This window comes from Neomonachus schauinslandi, chromosome 14, assembly GCF_002201575.2.
Source record: "Neomonachus schauinslandi chromosome 14, ASM220157v2, whole genome shotgun sequence".
NCBI classification, from domain to species: Eukaryota; Metazoa; Chordata; class Mammalia; order Carnivora; family Phocidae; genus Neomonachus; species Neomonachus schauinslandi.
In genome coordinates this window covers 17647728-17665826 of record NC_058416.1, presented here as the reverse complement: position 1 = coordinate 17665826, position 18099 = coordinate 17647728, and the positions used below count along the sequence as shown (strand labels likewise).

General features: G+C 48.4%; 1 protein-coding gene across 1 annotated transcript in view; it reads right to left on the bottom strand.

Moving 5' to 3' along the window:
* Positions 1-18099, bottom strand: part of ATP8B1 (ATPase phospholipid transporting 8B1) — a 121712-nt gene that overhangs the window by 43978 nt on the left and 59635 nt on the right. The window lies entirely within an intron of this gene.

Genomic DNA, 18099 nt, shown 5'->3' with positions numbered 1-18099 from the left:
TTGAAGCCAGCCAGTTTGTGACACTTTGTTATGGCAGCCCTAGCAAACTAATGGACATGTTGTAATTTGACCAACTGTCCATAGAACACTGGAGTTCTAAAAGAGTAATCCTCGTTAAACATGACCCAAACGAAATCCCAGAGCCCTGGAAGGTCACAGCTAAATTAAGCCAAATTATTATTTTCACACTCATCTACTTGGTTTGTAAAGTTTATCATCCATTAAATATTTAGTGAATGGATAAATCAAAGAAAAAGGCCATCACTGACTAATTCAACACTCTTGGGTCCTGATCACAGATCAGCATCCACTGCTTTATCTCACGCGCTTAATGTCACATCCACAGTACTGAGCGGACTCAGTCCATTTAGTCGGCATATCCAAATTCCAAGGAACTTTAGAACGTCCACAGCATCTCTACTGCTGAGGGGAACATTTCTCACCCAACAGGTGTCTCATGAAACTCTTCTCCCTAGCCACCCCCCCTCCCTCACCGCCCGGTACTAACTCTTTCTAACCAGATTCTCCTTGGGGATAGTTTTCTCCACGCTTAGTGGAAGATGCTATCTACGGGTTTAGTAGAACAATTCCTAACTCTGTGAGATCACATCTTCCTCATTCCCAACCTAACCACCAACCACATTCCTAACATCTGTGCTTATCATCCCCTTATTTTTCTGTACAGGTTTATTAAGTAAGCACCACCACCACCCCCCCCCCCCCCCCCCCAGTCAAGTTGTTCAGGCCAGTTTTGAGCTGTATCGCTTGGATTCTTCTGTGAATTGCTTTTCCACCATCAACACTACCTGAATTTCATCTATATTAGTGTGGATAACTGCTCTTCATTGCCACCGGCTTACAGTATCGTGTGTATCCCACAGGTTATCAGTTCTTCTGTTGGCGAATATTTGGGGTGTTTCTAGCATCTTGCTGTTACAAATTATTTTGCTATGAACATTCTCAGATTGTCTTCTGGAACTCTTTTTTTTTTTTTTTAATTTATTTATTTGAGAGAGAGAGAATGAGAGACAGAGAGCACGAGAGGGAAGAGGGCAGAGGGAGAAGCAGACCCCCCGCTGAGCAGGGAGCCCGATGCGGGACTCGATCCCGGGACTCTAGGATCATGACCTGAGCCGAAGGCAGTCGCTTAACCGACTGAGCCACCCAGGCGCCCCTGTCTTCTGGAGCTCTTAAGAATTTTTTTCAGTTATCTATTTAGAAGCGGAAAGTCTGGGTAATGACTCTCCTCTTTCAGTTGCCCACAATTCTTGCTTTACCCCTCCTCCTCCTCTTGACTGCCTCCTGAAGGGACAGGAGTCCAGTCTATATTCAGGGACACTGGGTGGGGGGGGGGGGGGAAGAGGAGAGGGAGGTGGGTGGTACGGCTTCAGCTACAGTATTGGGGAACCAGTCAGGAAGGCCTGAGGCAAGGCGGCGCCATCATACTGGCTCCAAGGAGTGTGAAGTTGAGGTGGTGGTCCTCTGACCCGAGACTGGGGTCTCAGGTTACACCATAGGGACATCACACAATCAGTCCACTGTGAGGTTACCACTAGGCTGTGGGACATAGAGATTCCAACAGAAGATGTGTTCCATTCTGAGATGGCCTGGATATTTAACCCACAAGAAAGGCAAGCTGGAATAGTCTCCAGGAAGTCTTCTCTGAGCCTGCGCCCCCACAGTAGCTTGCTCCTCTGTCTCCTTTTTAACGACACTCCAAGATTACCGCCTCCTTGCTCCCAAAACCCAGCCCCTGGCTACCCTCTGGCGTCTCCATGGTGGTCTCCACGTTCCTGGCTCCAGAGCCTGAGACACAACACCCACCTCTCTACCTCACTGTGGGACCACTGTTTTGTGGTAGGGCTGGCTTTGAAGCTTCTCAACGAAGAGCCACCCCAGTGGCTCTCTTACTTCCAGAACCTGAATTAGCAGGAGCTGGGCTCCTCCCTGATTTGCGAAATGTCACGGGGTCCATCGTGGTGGGGCCGCGGCTGTTGCTTCCTGGGCCGATCCAGACTCGCTTCTTTTCGTCATCCCTAGTGGGTCCACAGCTGGCTAAGGACTCGCTGGAGGTAGATTTCTGAGTTGACCTGTCACCCCCTATCTTATAGCAGTTGTCAGCCATCCTGTGGTGATAGGAATTCCTCCTACGGGGTGTTTGGTCCTCCTTCTTTCCTTCCGAGCTTCGGCTCTGGGCTTGGAGACTCCCTGGCTCCCAAACTGTCGACTTACACGGCCTTCACTCAGCAAAACTGAAACAAGGGTCCCGCTGCTGCAGGGTTAGCTGCTTTGGCAACAGGCCTGCAATCACCACACCGGGCAGCTCTCTGCGGGCAGGCTGGGGCCTCCCTGACGTGCTGAAGGTGCTCGTGGAGGATATGCTTGCAGACCTCGAATAGGAAAGGTAAAGCCCGCAAGGTGAGATCTAGTTTACCTCTGGCTCAAGTCCTTTCTAACTCAATGGATCTCCTGTTGATGGAGCCCAGCACCTACTGGAAATTTCAGCTACAGGGACCTTCAGAGATGATGCACCAGGCAGTCAGTCTACATCTACAGAGGAACAATATTTCCACCCACTGGGTTTGCTTTACCCATCTACTCCTGACTTCTTCTGTCCCAGGATGTGTAGCTCAATAGCTAACATTTGTTCAGTGCTTACTATGTATAAGGCGTCATGCCAAGGAGTCCGGTGTCTCTGTCCACTTCACTGTACGGACTGGGCCTGTTTTTGTAACTATGCTCCAAACCACCCTGAGAAGTCTGCCCACGAGCTGAGGTGGGAGCGTTGCTTACGAGCATAGGGTTGACCTTTCCAGCAGGAAAGGTGGAAGTCAAGTATCAGGCAGTGCTTGGTTTCCCAACAGGAAGGGATAAGCGTGCCGCTGCTATGAAAACTCAAGACAAGGATGTCATCAATCAGGAAGGAAAATTGAGGAAGCTCAGGTCCTCCAGTGACTTGGGTTTGAACATGACACCAGATGAACTTCCTTTGTAGGATATACATGAGTGGGTCAAGCCAGTTTGGATGCACCCCTCCCTCCCCGGCATACTGGCAAGGGAGGGAAATTAACAACTAACGGGACTGAACTATTTTTGGAGATGGGACTATATTAAAGAGCATTTACAGGTAAAGAATTCTAAAATTATTGGTCTTATACAATTATCAAAGTAAAGACATACTTTTGAAAATATTGTATTTCATTTTTTTTAAAGGATTTTCTAGACTTTTCCCTCATAGGAAGTACAGATAATAACGCAAAAGGGACAAGTGTGGACTACTGAAGAATGCAGATAATTAACCCGGTTACTTTTTTTTTTTTTTTAAGATTTTATTTATTTATTTGACAGAGAGAGACACAGCAAGAGAGGGAACACAAGCAGGGGGAATGGGAGAGGGAGAAGCAGGCCTCCCACGGAGCAGGGAGCCCGATGTGGGGCTCGATCCCAGGAATCCGGGATCATGACCTGAGCTGAAGGCAGACGCTTAACGACTGAGCCACCCAGGCGCCCCAACCCGGTTACTTTTTTAAGAACCACAGTACCATTACTGAAAATTCCTCCTGCATCATTTTGGCTGCCATTCACTGGGTAATCATAATGATCATGCCATTACAAAAGGAACTGCACCCAGCCTCTTTCTAGTGGAAGTGCAATTTATCAAATGGGAAAACTAAAATGGAACTATAAGAGGACTCAGAAGCACTGTTACAATGCGCACTATCTGTTGTGCAATCAGAATATAACGTACGCAATCAGAACATTTCTTCCCCACTCAAATAGGAAATCTGGGGCGCCTGGGTGGCTCAGTAGTTAAGCATCTGCCTTCGGCTCAGGTCATGATCCCAGGGTCCTGGGATCGAGCCCCGCATCGGGGTCCCTGCTCAGCAGGGAGTCTGCTTCTCCCTCTCCCACTCCCCCTGCTTGTGTTCCCTCTCGCGCTGTGTCTCTGTCAAATAAATAAAATCTTTAAAAAAAAAAAAAAAAGGAGATCTAAATAGAAGTGGGTAGAAAAGGTATTTTATAGGGTCATCTTGAATCCATTCTGTGTTATGGTAACTTGAAAACGTATGTGCTTTTAATGGTTTGTTTTAGCTTGCAGATGGCTCGCAACACACCTCCGGCTACCAGTGTCCCAGAACGTCACCGAGCTGCCGTTCTAAGCCCCAGGAAGGCTGAGAAGGAAAATAGACTGGATTCCTCAAGAAGCAAGGAAAGGCCAAGGGGAAGGGATAAAAATCAATCTCAGAAAAACTCGAAAGAATAAGCTGCCCAGTTAGTTAATGAGCTAGATTCCTTGGCTCCCTTGTGGTTCTTTTTTGTTTGTTTTAATTTTTTAGTTAAATTTAATTCAGTTGGAGGGGCACCTGGGTGGCTCAGTCGTTAAGCGTCTGCCTTCGGCTCAGGTCGTGATCTCAGGGTCCTGGGATCGAGCCCCACATCGGGCTCCCTGCTCAGTGGGAAGCCTGCTTCTCCCTCTCCCTCTCCCACTCCCCCTGCTTAAGTTCCCTCTCTCGCTGTATCTCTCTGTCAAATAAATAAATAAAATCTTTAAAAAAAAAAAATTACATTCAGTTGGGACGCCTGGGTGGCTCAGTCGGTTAAGCGTCTGCCTTCGGCTCAGGTCATGATCCCATGTCCTGGGATTGAGCCCCCAGTTGGGCTCCCTGCTCTGCAGGGAGTCTGCTTCTCTCTCTGCCCCTCCCCCTGCTCGTGCACACTCTCTCTCTCTCTCAAATAAAGGAATAAAATCTTAAAAATCAATAAATAAATTCAATTTAGCTAACATATAGTGTATTATTAGTTTCAGGGGTAGAATTTAGTGATTCATCAGTGGTATATAACACCCAGTGCTCATTCCATCACGTGCCCTCCTTAATGCCCATCACGCAGTTACCCCAATCCGCCCACCTACTTCCCCTCCAGCAACTCTCAGTTTGCTTGAAATTTCCCTCATGATTAAGTCCCCAGCCAGTGGTCCCTGTCCGGCCCACACTACGCCTCATCCTCAGCCCATTTTGATGTGGATGCTTCTGAGAGAAAGGGTGTCTGACCTCAAGCAGGGGCAGTGAAGGGTCTACCAGAAATGCCCTTGGTCTCTTAATTTTATGCTGCGATAACACCTTGGGGAGACTGGAGAAAGTAACCAGTATGTCTTTATCTGCAACATGCTGACCTTAACCACAGGAATTTTCTAGTTAATTTTAGAAATCTGATTGCAGCCAAATAATCAATAACCCAATTTCCAAAAGTTTCCTTGTTTGGCAAAACTCAGACTAATCAGAGGGCAAACAAACTGATGTCTTCTCGTGATTCTCCGCTGACCGTTGTGCTAATTACTTGAGGAATATTTCGAGTGGAGACCATAAAAAAAAGTAAAAACAGTGTTCTGTGGTTAAATACATGTGCAAACAACAGCATGTCATACTGCATCCCTCTTTTGGACATTCAGCAGACCCACTGGTACATTAAAGGCTCAGAGAAGAAATTTATTTAATTGTATTTAATTCAGTCTTTTCAAAATTAGTGTGACCACAGGCACATTTTTTTTTTTTTAAATCACAGAACACCTCCTAATACGGTTTGAGAAATGCTGCACTGAAGCACATGCCTTTAGGAAGGGCAGCAAAATAGCACTTGGAAATATTTGTCTTCTTGATCAAACGTTTACTAATTGCTCACGTGGAAACAGAGAACTTTACTAGACATTTGGACCACAAGACTAATTTATAGAAAAAGAAGATAGCTTGTCCCATTTTCTAGAATGAAAATACTAAGAAAAGAGAAGAAATAATGAACTTACCAGCAAAAAATGCACGTATGGCCCTTTGGTAAAAAGCTATGAAGATAGCAACTAACAGCGTTTGTAAAACCATCGATGCATATGTCCAGATACGCATGTGACATCAGCCGGCTATGGCTCAGAGTTGTCCCTAAATTTGGTAAATGTGTATTCAATACATCTAAACACGGCTACATGATGTTCAGAGTGCTCCCGACATCACCCAAACTTCTGACCGCTGACATACAGAAAGTAAGTTCCCCAGGCCCCTCATCCTTACTGCTAATTCTGAATTCTTGCTTATAGACACACCAACAGCCAAACAGCTACACGGGTTGGTATGAACTACAACAAAGCAAGAGTAAAAAGATCTAAAGTTTAACATCAAAAGGAAAAACCAACAAACCACAGAAGAAATGGGTAAAGGACATGAATAGACATTTCATACAAAGGGAAATTCAAATGGTCTTAAATATGTGAAAAGATGCTCAAATCCATAAAAAAAAAAAGAAGTGCAGTTCTTCTGGGAGGTACCAATTTTTAGCCTAGAATGGCAAAATATTGGCAAAGAGGAAAGACTCTGATGACACACTGGATTGAAAAGAGAGTGGAGGGTCAGGCCACCTTAAGTGGTCTCTGTGAACAGCAACTGGACCACATCTATTAGATTTTACTTTTTTTTTTTTTTTTTTTTAAAGAAAGTCTTTTTTTTTTTTTTTTAAGATTTTATTTATTTATTTGACAGAGAGAGCAAGAGAGCACAAGCTGGGAGAACAGTAGGAGGGTGAGGGAGAAGCAGGCTCCCCGCCAAGCAGGGAGCCCTATGCGGGGCTCGATCCCAGGACCCTGGGATCATGACCTGAGCCGAAGGCAGACGCTTAACCATCTGAGCCACCCAGGCGCCCCACACATCTGTCACATTTTAACACACCCACGTGCACCAGCTGATGGAGCAATCCCATGTGTAAGAATTTACCCCCCACATATATATTCACACACAGGAGAAATGACACGTCTTGGCGCTATTCGACGGAGCCCTGTTTATCGGGAAGATCAGAAACAACCCAAATGCCACCATGAGCAGCTAGTTAAACAACTACATGACAAGTCTATGCAGTCTGCAAAAAGGAATAAGGCAGCTGGGGCGCCTGGGTGGCTCTGTCGATTTAAGCATCTGATTTCAGCTCAGGTCATCTCAGTCGGGCTCCTGGGATCAAACCCTGTATCAGGCTCCCTGCTCAGCGGGAAGTCTGCTTGTCCCTCTCCCTCTGCCCCTTCCCCTGCTCATGCTTTCTGTCTCTCTCAATAAATAAAATCTTAAAAAAAAAAAAAAAAAAAAGAGTAAGGCAGCTTTCCATGTACTCACAGAGAAGATCTCCAAATTACACTAAGGGACAAAAGCAGGGGTGTCTACCTACTGTGCTTTCAGCTATGGGACACACAGAATTAATGCACAACAGGGATGCATGCATATACACGTACTGGGACAGGTGTGTTAACTATCTGTGGGTATACGGGACATGGGTAAGTGTTCTTTGCATGTACAAGTGTGTATATATCTCCAGAAGGACATTTGAGAAACTGACAACAACAGTTTCTTTCTGGGAAAGGAAACCACATGCTGAAGGAAAGAGGAGACAAGTTAGGAGACTTCATCTTCACTGTTCCCTCCTATAATTACATCTATATGCATGTACCACCTTTTTTTTTTTTTTGAAGATTTTATTTATTTATTTGAGAGAGAGAGAATGAGAGAGAGCACATGAGAGGGGGGGGGGTCAGAGGGAGAAGCAGACTCCCTGCCGAGCAGGGAGCCCGATGCGGGACTCGATCCAGGGACTCCAGGATCATGACCTGAGCCGAAGGCAGTCGCTTAACCAACTGAGCCACCCAGGCGCCCGCATGTACCACCTTTTAAAACAATATGCTTACAATTCAATTCCTTCCCTCTATAGGTTTACATATAAAGCCAATATGTAAGTTGCTTGATTTTCTTATGGTCATTACACCATTGTATTTGCTATTTTATTTTATTTTTTTAAAGATTTTTATTTATTTATTTGAGAGAGAGAATGAGAGACAGAGAGCATGAGAGGGAGGAGGGTCAGAGGGAGAAGCAGACTCCCCGCCAAGCAGGGAGCCCGATGCGGGACTCAATCCTGGGACTCCAGGATCATGACCTGAGCCGAAGACAGTCGCTTAACCAACTGAGCCACCCAGGCGCCCGACCATTGTATTTGCTATTTTAAAAAATATGTTTCTAAAGGCAGTGGGATGGTGGGTGGGAATAAATCAAGAGTGAACAATATAGGAAAAGATGGAAGTCTATGGGGTTACGGGTTCTGATGTCCAGCCAAGCCACAAGGATTCAGGACAGCAGTGGCCCGGTCAGACTGTGATTTGCCCTGGTCACACTCACAACAGTGAGCAGGATATATTTGAAGGGAACAAATCTAGAGGCAGGAGATCACTGCACTCACTGAAGGGACAGTGGATGTGAGCCTGAGCCAGTAAGGGACTGGAAATGGAGAAGCCAGATTCAAGAACTGTAGGACAATGGTCTGAATGTGGGCAAGGAAGAATGAGAAATCACAATGAAGTCAGAATGAGAAAAAGGTGACCCCAGGATGCCAGCTGGGGTGACTGGATGGACAGAGGTGCCACAGACGAGCTAGAAGACACAGAGGTGCAAGTCTCATTGGGGGAACTGAAGACACCGACTGAGCCACCCAGGTGCCCTGGGATTCATTTTAAAATATGGATCCTTGGGGCGCCTGGGTGGCTCAGTCATTAAGTGGCTTCCTTCAGCTCAGGTCATGGTCCCAGGGTCCTGGGACTGAGCCCCGCATCGGGCTCCCTGCTCCGTGGGAAGCCTGCTTCTCCCTCTCCCACTCCCCTTGCTTATGTTCCCTCTCTCGCTGTGTCTCTGTCAAATAAATAAATAAAAATCTTTAAAATATGGATCCTCGCCTTGCCTCACTCTAGACCTACCCTCTCAGCATCGCCAGGGACTGAGCCCAGGCATCTAGGGAGTTTAAAAGCCCCACACAAGATTCTGTTGTGCCGGCAGGACTGAGAACCCCTGGTTAGCGCATGTGTCTTCCTAAGGTGACTTCTATCATCAAAAACCTACTTAAGAGACGCAGGTTTCAAACTGGCCTTCAGAAAAACAACCACCGCGTAGGTCTCCATGAGCAAGAGCTTCTTGCTCGAGGTTCGGTCATAAACGACATTACTCAAAAGCAAGTTCTACAAAACGAGATAGAACAGTCTCATCATCCCCACCCCCATTACAAAACCCTCAGCCAAGAACACCCCACACACCCTTCATTTTATAAGCCGACAGTTACTGTGGTATTCATAAAGCTAAAGTGGTAGAAGGCAGCCTACAGCTTCTTCGAGACAAAAAATGAGTAGCCAGAGTGGAATTTCCACATGCGGTATGCGTTGAAAAGTCAAAATGCATCTACTTGAGTGGAAAACATAGCTCTTCAGCATGTTTCATGGATTTCCTATGATTGACGTATCTCAATGAGCCAATTTGTGTTTTGATCCCAGATAAGAATGAATTCAAAGATGCTCTAGAGATCCACATCCTTATCTCCAGATTCTTCTGGGAGGATACCACTTTCAACAGGTATACACCTGACCTTGTTTCGTTGACACCACACCCAATCTGAAATCATGCTGAGCAAGGGCAACTTCCTCAACTGAACATTCCATCTTAAATATTGCCAACCACTGATCATTTCACCCCTGAACAGAATTTTGAACCATAAAATTTTGAGCTGGAGGAGAGTTTTATTTTTATTTTTATTTTTTAAAGGTTACATTTATTTATTTGACAGAGAGAGACGCAGCAAGAGAGGGAACATAGCAGGGGGAGCGGGGAAGGGAGAAACAAGCTCTCCGAGGAGCAGGGAGCCCAATGCGGGGCTCGATCCCAGGACCCTGGGATCATGACCTGAGCCAAAGGCAGACGCCCAACGACTGAGCCACCCAGGCGCCCCTGGAGGAGAGTTTTAAAGAAATGCAGTTTGGGGGCACCTGGCTGGCTCGGTCGGTAGAGCATGTGACTATTGGATCTCAGGGTCATGAGTTCAAGTCCCACGTTGGGCCTAGAGCTTACCTTTAAAAAAGAAAGAAATGCAGTTTTATATTTTCAAGTAGAGAGAGCCTCCCACTCTGGGCAAGAAGAAAGGGCTGGATGTGAACGAACCAGCAGCTCACGGGCACACGCTTCAGAGGCACCTAGAAGCTGTTCTGTGAGTGGCTTAGCATTCCCCACATGTTGTTGTTCACTATATTATTTGGCTTTAAACAAGAACAAAAAAACAAAACCAAAGATAAATGATGCTGGAGGCTCTGTGTGAATCGGCTCCAATTTCAAAGCTGTAGAAGCAGAATGGGTTCCGCCAGGCAGTCGTCATGTGTCTCGGCTAGCCTCAAGCACAAGCAGGTACGCAAGCCGGGCAGGGGTGCGGCCCGGAGCCCAGGTGCCGGTGGAGGGCTGTGCTGTGTGGGAGGGGGTGCGTGTGCTTGTGGAAGGGGCGAGGGCCGAGGACTCACCGGACAGACTCCTTCCCTAAAGCCATGCCCTGCAGTCACCCTCTCCCTAAGAACCTGCCACTTACGTGATGCAGCAGAACCCAGAAGTCCTGCCCTCCCTGGGATGGGCGTCTGGGAGCTGAAGCTCAGTGCTGTCTATCGCCTCGTGGTTACGAATGTGGAATGCTGTCATTTCCCAGTAACAAGGCTGCTTCGTTCTACATCATTTCTGACCACTTCATTGTATTTTTTTTAACTGCCAGGTGGCCAGCAACACAAGTGGACGTCCCACCGATGTCCCCGACTAGTGAGGATCAAAACAACAACCCTCTCTCCTCGACCTACAAAAGGTCAACCCTCTCTCCTTGCCCCTGCATTACTCATCCCTACAAATGGCTCCGTTATCCACGGAGGCAGAAAACACTCTCTGAAGGTGGCTGCAAGAGTGTCTCCCAACCTGCAATGTGACCTTCTTACTCCTCCTCAACAAAGGGCATCTAATTTCCCTTCCCCTGAGTCAGACCTAGCCTCAATGACTCTCTCATAACCAAGAGATGCTCAGCACCAGCGATGCTGCCCAAATTCTGCAACCAGCTTCCGCTTTGATCTTGATCTTTTGGGATGCTAGTTCTGCAGACATGGCCCCCCTCATCGGACTCCCATTGCAGCCCAGTGCCATGCTGGCAGAAGCCCAAACCAAGCAGAGATGCTTCCATCTGCAGACCCAGTTGAGCCTTTGAGTTACCCAGCTCAGGTGCCAGACATGAGAGAAGAAGCTTCCAGATGATTCCAGGTCCCAGTCATTCAAATCACCTTGGTTGTTCAGGTCTTCACACAGCTTAGGGCCCAGACATCCTAGAGCAGAAGCCAGTCACTGCTGCCACATCCTGTCTGAACTCCAGACTCACAGAATCTGTGAGCACCATGATGACGACTTTGTGCCAACAGATTTGGAGTGTTTTTTCATACAGCAATAGACAACTAGACTATCCACTGGGGCACCTAAGCCAGAAGTTATTCCTCAGGCCTCCTTTTCTCTTGACCCTCAGATCTAATGGGATTTGTGAATGTCAAATCCCTAACATTGATCATGATCTGTCACCCTTTTGTCCATCCTGGCCATCTTGGTTTAGGTCCTTACCAGTTTTTACTTGGATTATTGTCTACTCTCTTCTCCCTGCTGTTGCCAACATGGGATTTCTAAATAAATCCATGTCCCCGACATACTCATTGAGTGCCTTTTCTGGGCTTTGCATGGGATAAGCATGGCCTCAAATTCTCATGAAGACAACAGTCTAGTGGGATAGAGTCACACAGTCATTCAAGGACATAATCTTAAGTGCCCTCGGGGGTATGAAGGAAAGTGCAAGGGGCTCCTACAACGGGGGGTCTGCTCCAGGCTAGGGCTGGGGCTCACAGAAGACTTCTCTATGGAAGTGACAATTCCAATGAGAGCTGAAGGGTGAGAAGGAGCCAGGCACAGGGAAGGGGCTGCTTTGGGAAGAGTGGATGGAAAGTCATGGGCTGGGGAGGCGTGCATGAATTAGGAACCGAGGGTAGGACGGGGTGAGTGAGTAAGGCAGGCAGCTGGGAGAGGACAACAGGGCCAGATCACATGGGCCCGAGCAGCCAAGGGAAGGAGCTGGAGTCCGATCCCAAGTGCAGGGAAGTCATTCCCCCACCCCCACCCGGATGACAATTGGACTGGGAGGAGCAAGCGTGGCTAGAGGAGCAGCCATGCTGGGAGGAGGCCACTGCACATCTAGCCATGTTATTTTCAGCCTAAAACGCTGTCTAAAACTGGGGCCTTCAGGAGAAGGTCCAAACTCGGGCATGGCTGTTGACCCAGCTCATCATCTAGGCTCCAAAAATGACTCCCGCTTCCCTGAATGCTCAGCTCCTCGGAGCCTCCCTTCCTGCTGCCTCTGCTTAGAACACCCTGCTCCTGACACCAGTGGGGTTGATTTCCCTCTCACACGTACCGAGGACTCAGCTCAGGTGTCCTCGCCTCCAGGAAGCCTTCCTAGACCAGGAAAGGCCACTGAGGAGCGCACCTGATTCCCTATTCACACCTGTGTTGAAGCTCTCTGATGCATTCAACCACAGATGCCCACTGAGCCTCTACAACCCCCCCAGGCACAGAGCCTGGTGCCCCGAGAGGACCCTCCTGCCTCCCATTCCCCTCTCCTAGTGAGCTGCTCCCCATCTCTCACTTGGCAGCTCAAGCATGCCTTTTACACAAGGAAGCAGGCCAGGCTCCTCTGTCCCAGCCCTCGGAGTGGAAACACAGGTCAACCCATTACAAGACCAAGTCCCTGCAGAAGTGGGGCTCTTCCTGCAAGCTTTCACTTTGTCCCTGCGGTTTCACGTGGGCATGGGTGAACTTTTCCACAAATCTGCTCTCTGTTTGGAGAGACTTATGCCTTGACCTCCTGCGGGTAAGCTGAACTACCTGACACCAGGTGGAAGGCTTCACCTGAGAAACCACTGGGGCCTAGGAAAGCAGGGGGGTGGGAGCGGCATGAGTGACCACAGGTCTGCAAACAAAAAGGCTGGAGAAGGCTGTGTTCATGGGAAAGGCTTGTAGGATGGCAGAGGCAGGGGTGACCCTAAATCGCCCCAAATTTACTCAAAGTGTGGGCAAACTCATTGCTGGGAAAACGAACTGGTCTTCATCCCATCCACCTCTGCAACCATTCACCGTACTTGGATTTGGGGACAGAAGGAACTATTTAAAAGAATGAGTCCACAGCTGCAGCCTGAGGGAGGGGGTCCGGGAGAACCTGAGTACCCCAAAAGGAAGTAGAGGGGTCAAGAAGAAGGTCTGATGATGGAAAGAAGAGAGGAGATGATGGGGAAGGGTAGACACTTTCAGTTTGATATGAAAGACATTAAGGGAGGAACTGGCCAGAGCAGTGGTGGGGATAACAGCTACCATTTATTGAGCACTTCCTGTGTGCCTGAAACCATCCTAAATCCTTTACATTGATTTTCTTTTTTTTTTTTTTTTAAAGATTTTACTTATTTATTTGACAGAGAGAGACATAGCGAGAGAGGGAACACAAGCAGGGGGAGTGGGAGAGGGAGAAGCAGGCTTCCCACTGAGCAGGGAGCCTGATGCGGGGCTCGATCCCAGGACCCTGGGATCATGACCTGAGCCGAAGGCAGCCGCTTAACGACTGAGCCACCCAGGCACCCCTACATTGATTTTCTGATTTAATCTGTACAACTACCCAATGAAGTAGGTACTGACATTGTGCCCATTTCACAGATGGGCATGCTGAGGCACAGAGAGGGGAAGTCCTTTCCTCAAGGTCACACAGCTAGAAAGTAGTGAAGCCAGGGCTGAAGCCCACAGTCTGCACCCAGCATCCTCCCTCTTCCCCACCACGCACCTTGCCTCTCAGAGTGATGCAGAGGTATGGTAGTGAGCAGGTTAAAAGGAATCAGCTTGCCAAAGGAAGGCCTATAGAGAGAGAATGGAGTACGAAGGGGGATGTGAACATTCTCCAGAAGGAAGGAGAAACAGGAAGAGTCCTGGGACAAGAGGATGTTACCACCTTCCAAGGAGCTCAGCACTCCCAAAGGAGAGGCTATCACCAAGGTGATAAAGGTTGGATATCACAAAGGTTGGAATATGATAGCTGACGAAAAGCTCACTGGCCTTGGCACTGGGGTTCCTAGTGGGGTAGCCCATGGAGGGGAAGAACCCAGGGGAACGGGAGGATGTGGTGCTAGAGAAAGGGGTTTCCAGAAGCTTGGCCATGAGAACAGGAGACAGGCCGCCAGCCCAAGGCAGAAGGCAGGATTCCGGTAAGAACGTGCTGCAGGACAGGGAAGCTGCGAGTACACGCGTAAGCCAGCAGAGCGGGCAGATGGGAGAGGTGATCAATGAGGCGGTGGGCCAAGGAGGCAGGAGACAGTCCGAGACAGCTTTCACCTTCATCCCCACGCTCGGAAGAAAGAGCCAGTTTGCATTAATCCAGGAGCCTCTCCCGAGCCCTTATGCTTTCCCAAGGACTTCATCTGGAAGCTCGTTCCTGACTGGCCCAGAATTACCCAAGGAGTTGACCTAGGGGACACCAAGATGGTGGGATGGGGAAAAAAAAAAAAATTTAAAAACCCCACAGCATTCTAGAGTCAAGGAATTTTAGGAACCTGTGGCTGAATAAAATACTGACTTCTTTAATGCCTCAACTTCTTGGATCCTTTTAAGCTAATGGACAACCTTAAGCTCCAAGAAGAGGTTCAAGAATTCTGAGTTTCTGGTCTCGGGGGCCACAGATCTCTTTGTGTCCTAAGGCATCTGGCAAACGTCGTGTTTCCCAGATCGCACCCTGGGAAATGCTGTTCTCGTGTCTCATCAGGAAACAAGGGTCCGTCCCATAGCATGGGAAACACTGCCATTTGTTTTTGCCCAACCTTGCTCAAAGTAAACTAAGGGTAAAATTAGTCCAGTAAAATCTGTGGATTTACCCCTCCTCTGTGGCACATTCTAACAGCATGTTTACCCTTGTTCTGGAGGCTCACAGCACATAACCAAGGTCCTTCAACGGAAACGCACTCAAAATGGGCCTCTCAAAACACTTGCTGAACTCAGTTGGGCTAGGGCATCTTTAAGAAACCAACTTTCTGGGGCACCTGGGTGGCTCAGTCAGTTAAGCGTCTGCCTTCAGCTCAGGTCATGGTCCCGGGGTCCCGGGATTGAGCCCTGCATCAGGCTCCCAGCTCAGGGGGGAGCTGCTTCCCCCTCTGCCCCTCACCCCACTCATGCGCTCTCTCTCTCGCTCTCTCTCAAATAAATGAGTAAAAATCTTTTTTAAAAAAATAAATGAAAAACCAACTTTCTGCACTCAGACAATACAGTTAAAGGACTGGATGTGGTTCATGCACTTTTAGGCACGGCTCTGCTGTGATGGGCACTGGCCTCCGGCGTTCCTCGGCCCCACAGGACTTCACAGAGTGACTCATGCTCTGGTTTCTAAAGAACTTCTTTCTTTCTTTTTTTTTTTTAAGATCTTATTTTTTATTTATTTGACAGAAACAGACACAGAGAGAGCACAAGCAGGGGAGCAGGCAGAGGGAGAGGGAGAAGCAGGCTTCCCACCGAGCAGAGAGCCGGATGCAGGGCTCCATCCCAGGACGCTGGGATCCTGACCTGAGCCGAAGGCAGACGCTTAACGACTGAGCCACCCAGGCATCCCAGAACTGATTTCTTTGAAGAAAACTGTCCTTCATATAAAATGTCATGACAGACAGAGGATGGTTAAATTGAAAAAAGTCAGAATGACACAAACTTAATTGGGAAAATGACCAAGTGAGAATATGAAAAAAAAAAAAAAATTAAGAAGGGAGAAGGAGGGGAGAGGAGGAAAAAGGGAGGGACAGAGGGAGGAGGAGAGGAAGCCAATCTGTTGTGGGGCGTGCAGGGCAGAAATGGGAATGTAGGGAGAGAGGTTCTAGCACTTACTGAATGTCCTCTGTGTGTTTGGAAAGGCAGGTAGAGGTGTTAGGATAATAGTATTTCTAAAAGTCACAAGCAAGGTCATTTGACAGGAATTTTAAGAAATGAGAACCACCAGGGGCACCTGGCTGGCTCAGTCGGTAGAGCATGCGACTCTTCATCTTGGGATTGTGTGTTTGAGCCTCACAGTGGGTGTAGGTGTAGAGATTACTTAAAAATAAAATCTTGAAAAAAAAGAAAAAGGTGGGGTGGTGTCTGGGTGGCTCAGTCGTTAAGCATCTGCCTTCAGCTCAGGTCATGATTCCGGGGTTCTGGGATCGAGCCCCGTGTCAGGGTCCCTGCTCAGTGGGGAGTCTGCTTCTCCTTCTCCCTCTCCCTCTACCCCTCCCCCTCCTCATGCTCTTGCTTTCAAATAAATAAATAAATAATCTTTAAAAAAAAAAGAAAGAAAGAAATGAGAACCACCAGATTCCCCTAAAAATATAAGCCACCTTTGGAAAAGACTATGAAGAGCCAAGATCAAGTCTGGGCTCCCTTGAGGTCTGTATTCCAACAGTAGAAATCTATAAGGAAGATGACTTGCAAACGGAATGATCAGGAAATGGCCCTGAGCACCAGGACGTGAAGGCGGAGTTGGAAAAAAACCAGAGGTGAGAGTTCCCACCCACTACACGCTTCCCTGACATTTCTGCACGCACCCAGCCCCGGTCCTTTGTTGCGTCCTGGACCACACATCTGATAGCATGGCACCAAGCACCAACAGCAAAGTTCACCCTGAACCTCACTGAGCCGGTTCTCTGCCAACTCATCAGATAGCCACATATGATAGCGAATCGGAGATTGTGCTAGGAAACGGAGAGGCTCAGTGGGGGAAGGAATGAGGAAGAAACATGGTATTCAGGACTGGGGCAGTCGCCTAGAACTCCTTTGCTAACTCGTCAGGCTACTTCGGCTTGATCCCCCCCCTCAAACACCATCCAGCCTGGACCTGTTATGACAGAGGCCACATTCCTGTCTGGATTAGCAGTGTTTCCATTTTCACTTAGCTCAAGTTTACATGATTTTAGTACCTTCTGCTTCAAGGCAGAAAGCACTTAAGCTTAAATCTCAATAGCTTGGCATTGCAGCCAGAAATCCACAGCAAGTTCTGATCATTCTAAATGTTTGCTATGGAAAACCAAGGATGGCAAACAGTCTACAATGGGTCCATGGCCTACCAGGCTTCGGAGCCCGTTGTGGGTGGACGCCCATTTGGACACGTGCTCTCCCCCATGGAGAACCTCCCCACACAGCGGCGGGGAGAGAGGCAGCCTCTGGCCAGAGCAGGATGGATCATCCCACGGGTGGCATTTCATACCCTGTTGCTCTTCCTACAGGTGAAAACGGTTTGAAAACCCCACGTGGACCAGGGAGCAGAAGCCGGCAGGAAAGATGAGAGGAGCAGGGAGCGACACAAGGGAAGCGGGCTTCGGGGAGACTTGGAGGACAGATGCGTTAGTGATGGAGACTTTGGGGAAGCCAGATAGAATCAGAGGTTATTCTGACCGAGGCTGTGGAGACAACATCCCCAGAGTCAGAAACCGTAACTTAGCGGAAACTTCTGTAAATGAGAAACAGAAGCTATTTAGCTGGAATTCGAGGGACCATGGAAGAAATATCTTCCATCTGAAATCTGGAGCAAATCTGGGGCCCAAGAAGGAAAGGATTGGCTACAAGAAAAGATCACATTTGCTTACCAGGGTGGGAGAAGCAGCGGAAAATGAAATAGAAAAGCTGCAGGGGAGTAAGCTACACTCTGTCGGCCTAAGTGACAGACAGTCTAGGGCTATTTTTAAGAACTCCTAGGAGAGTTGAGTAGGTGTGACAGAGAGTGCGTGGCACCCAGAGCCTAAGTTACTGTCCGGCCCTGGCCCCTGGTCAGGGAGCCTCGGAGCTGCCCCGATTCTGCTGTCTGCTGCATGTATGACAAACAGAGCCCACACCATCTCATGGTCACAAATGACTGAGCAAAAGGTATGGTAGCGCCAAGCTTCCTGGGTGCAGGAACAAGCAAATTCTTCCATATGCAACTCCCTTCTAAAAGTCGACGCTAACCAAAGCTTGCCATATCCCAGGCAGACCTGGTCAGGTAGGTCGAGCAGCCCTGCATGCTGAGGACAACATGTGCTTGTCCGAGCCCAGCGACCGTTCTCCCAGCTGTATCCTCAGAGAGGGGAGAGACTTCCTGGACCACCTACCATGGGCCGGCCAGCCTTTGCACCTGTCGCTGCTGCCCCTTGGGGGCTGACACGGACAGGACCCAGCGTCC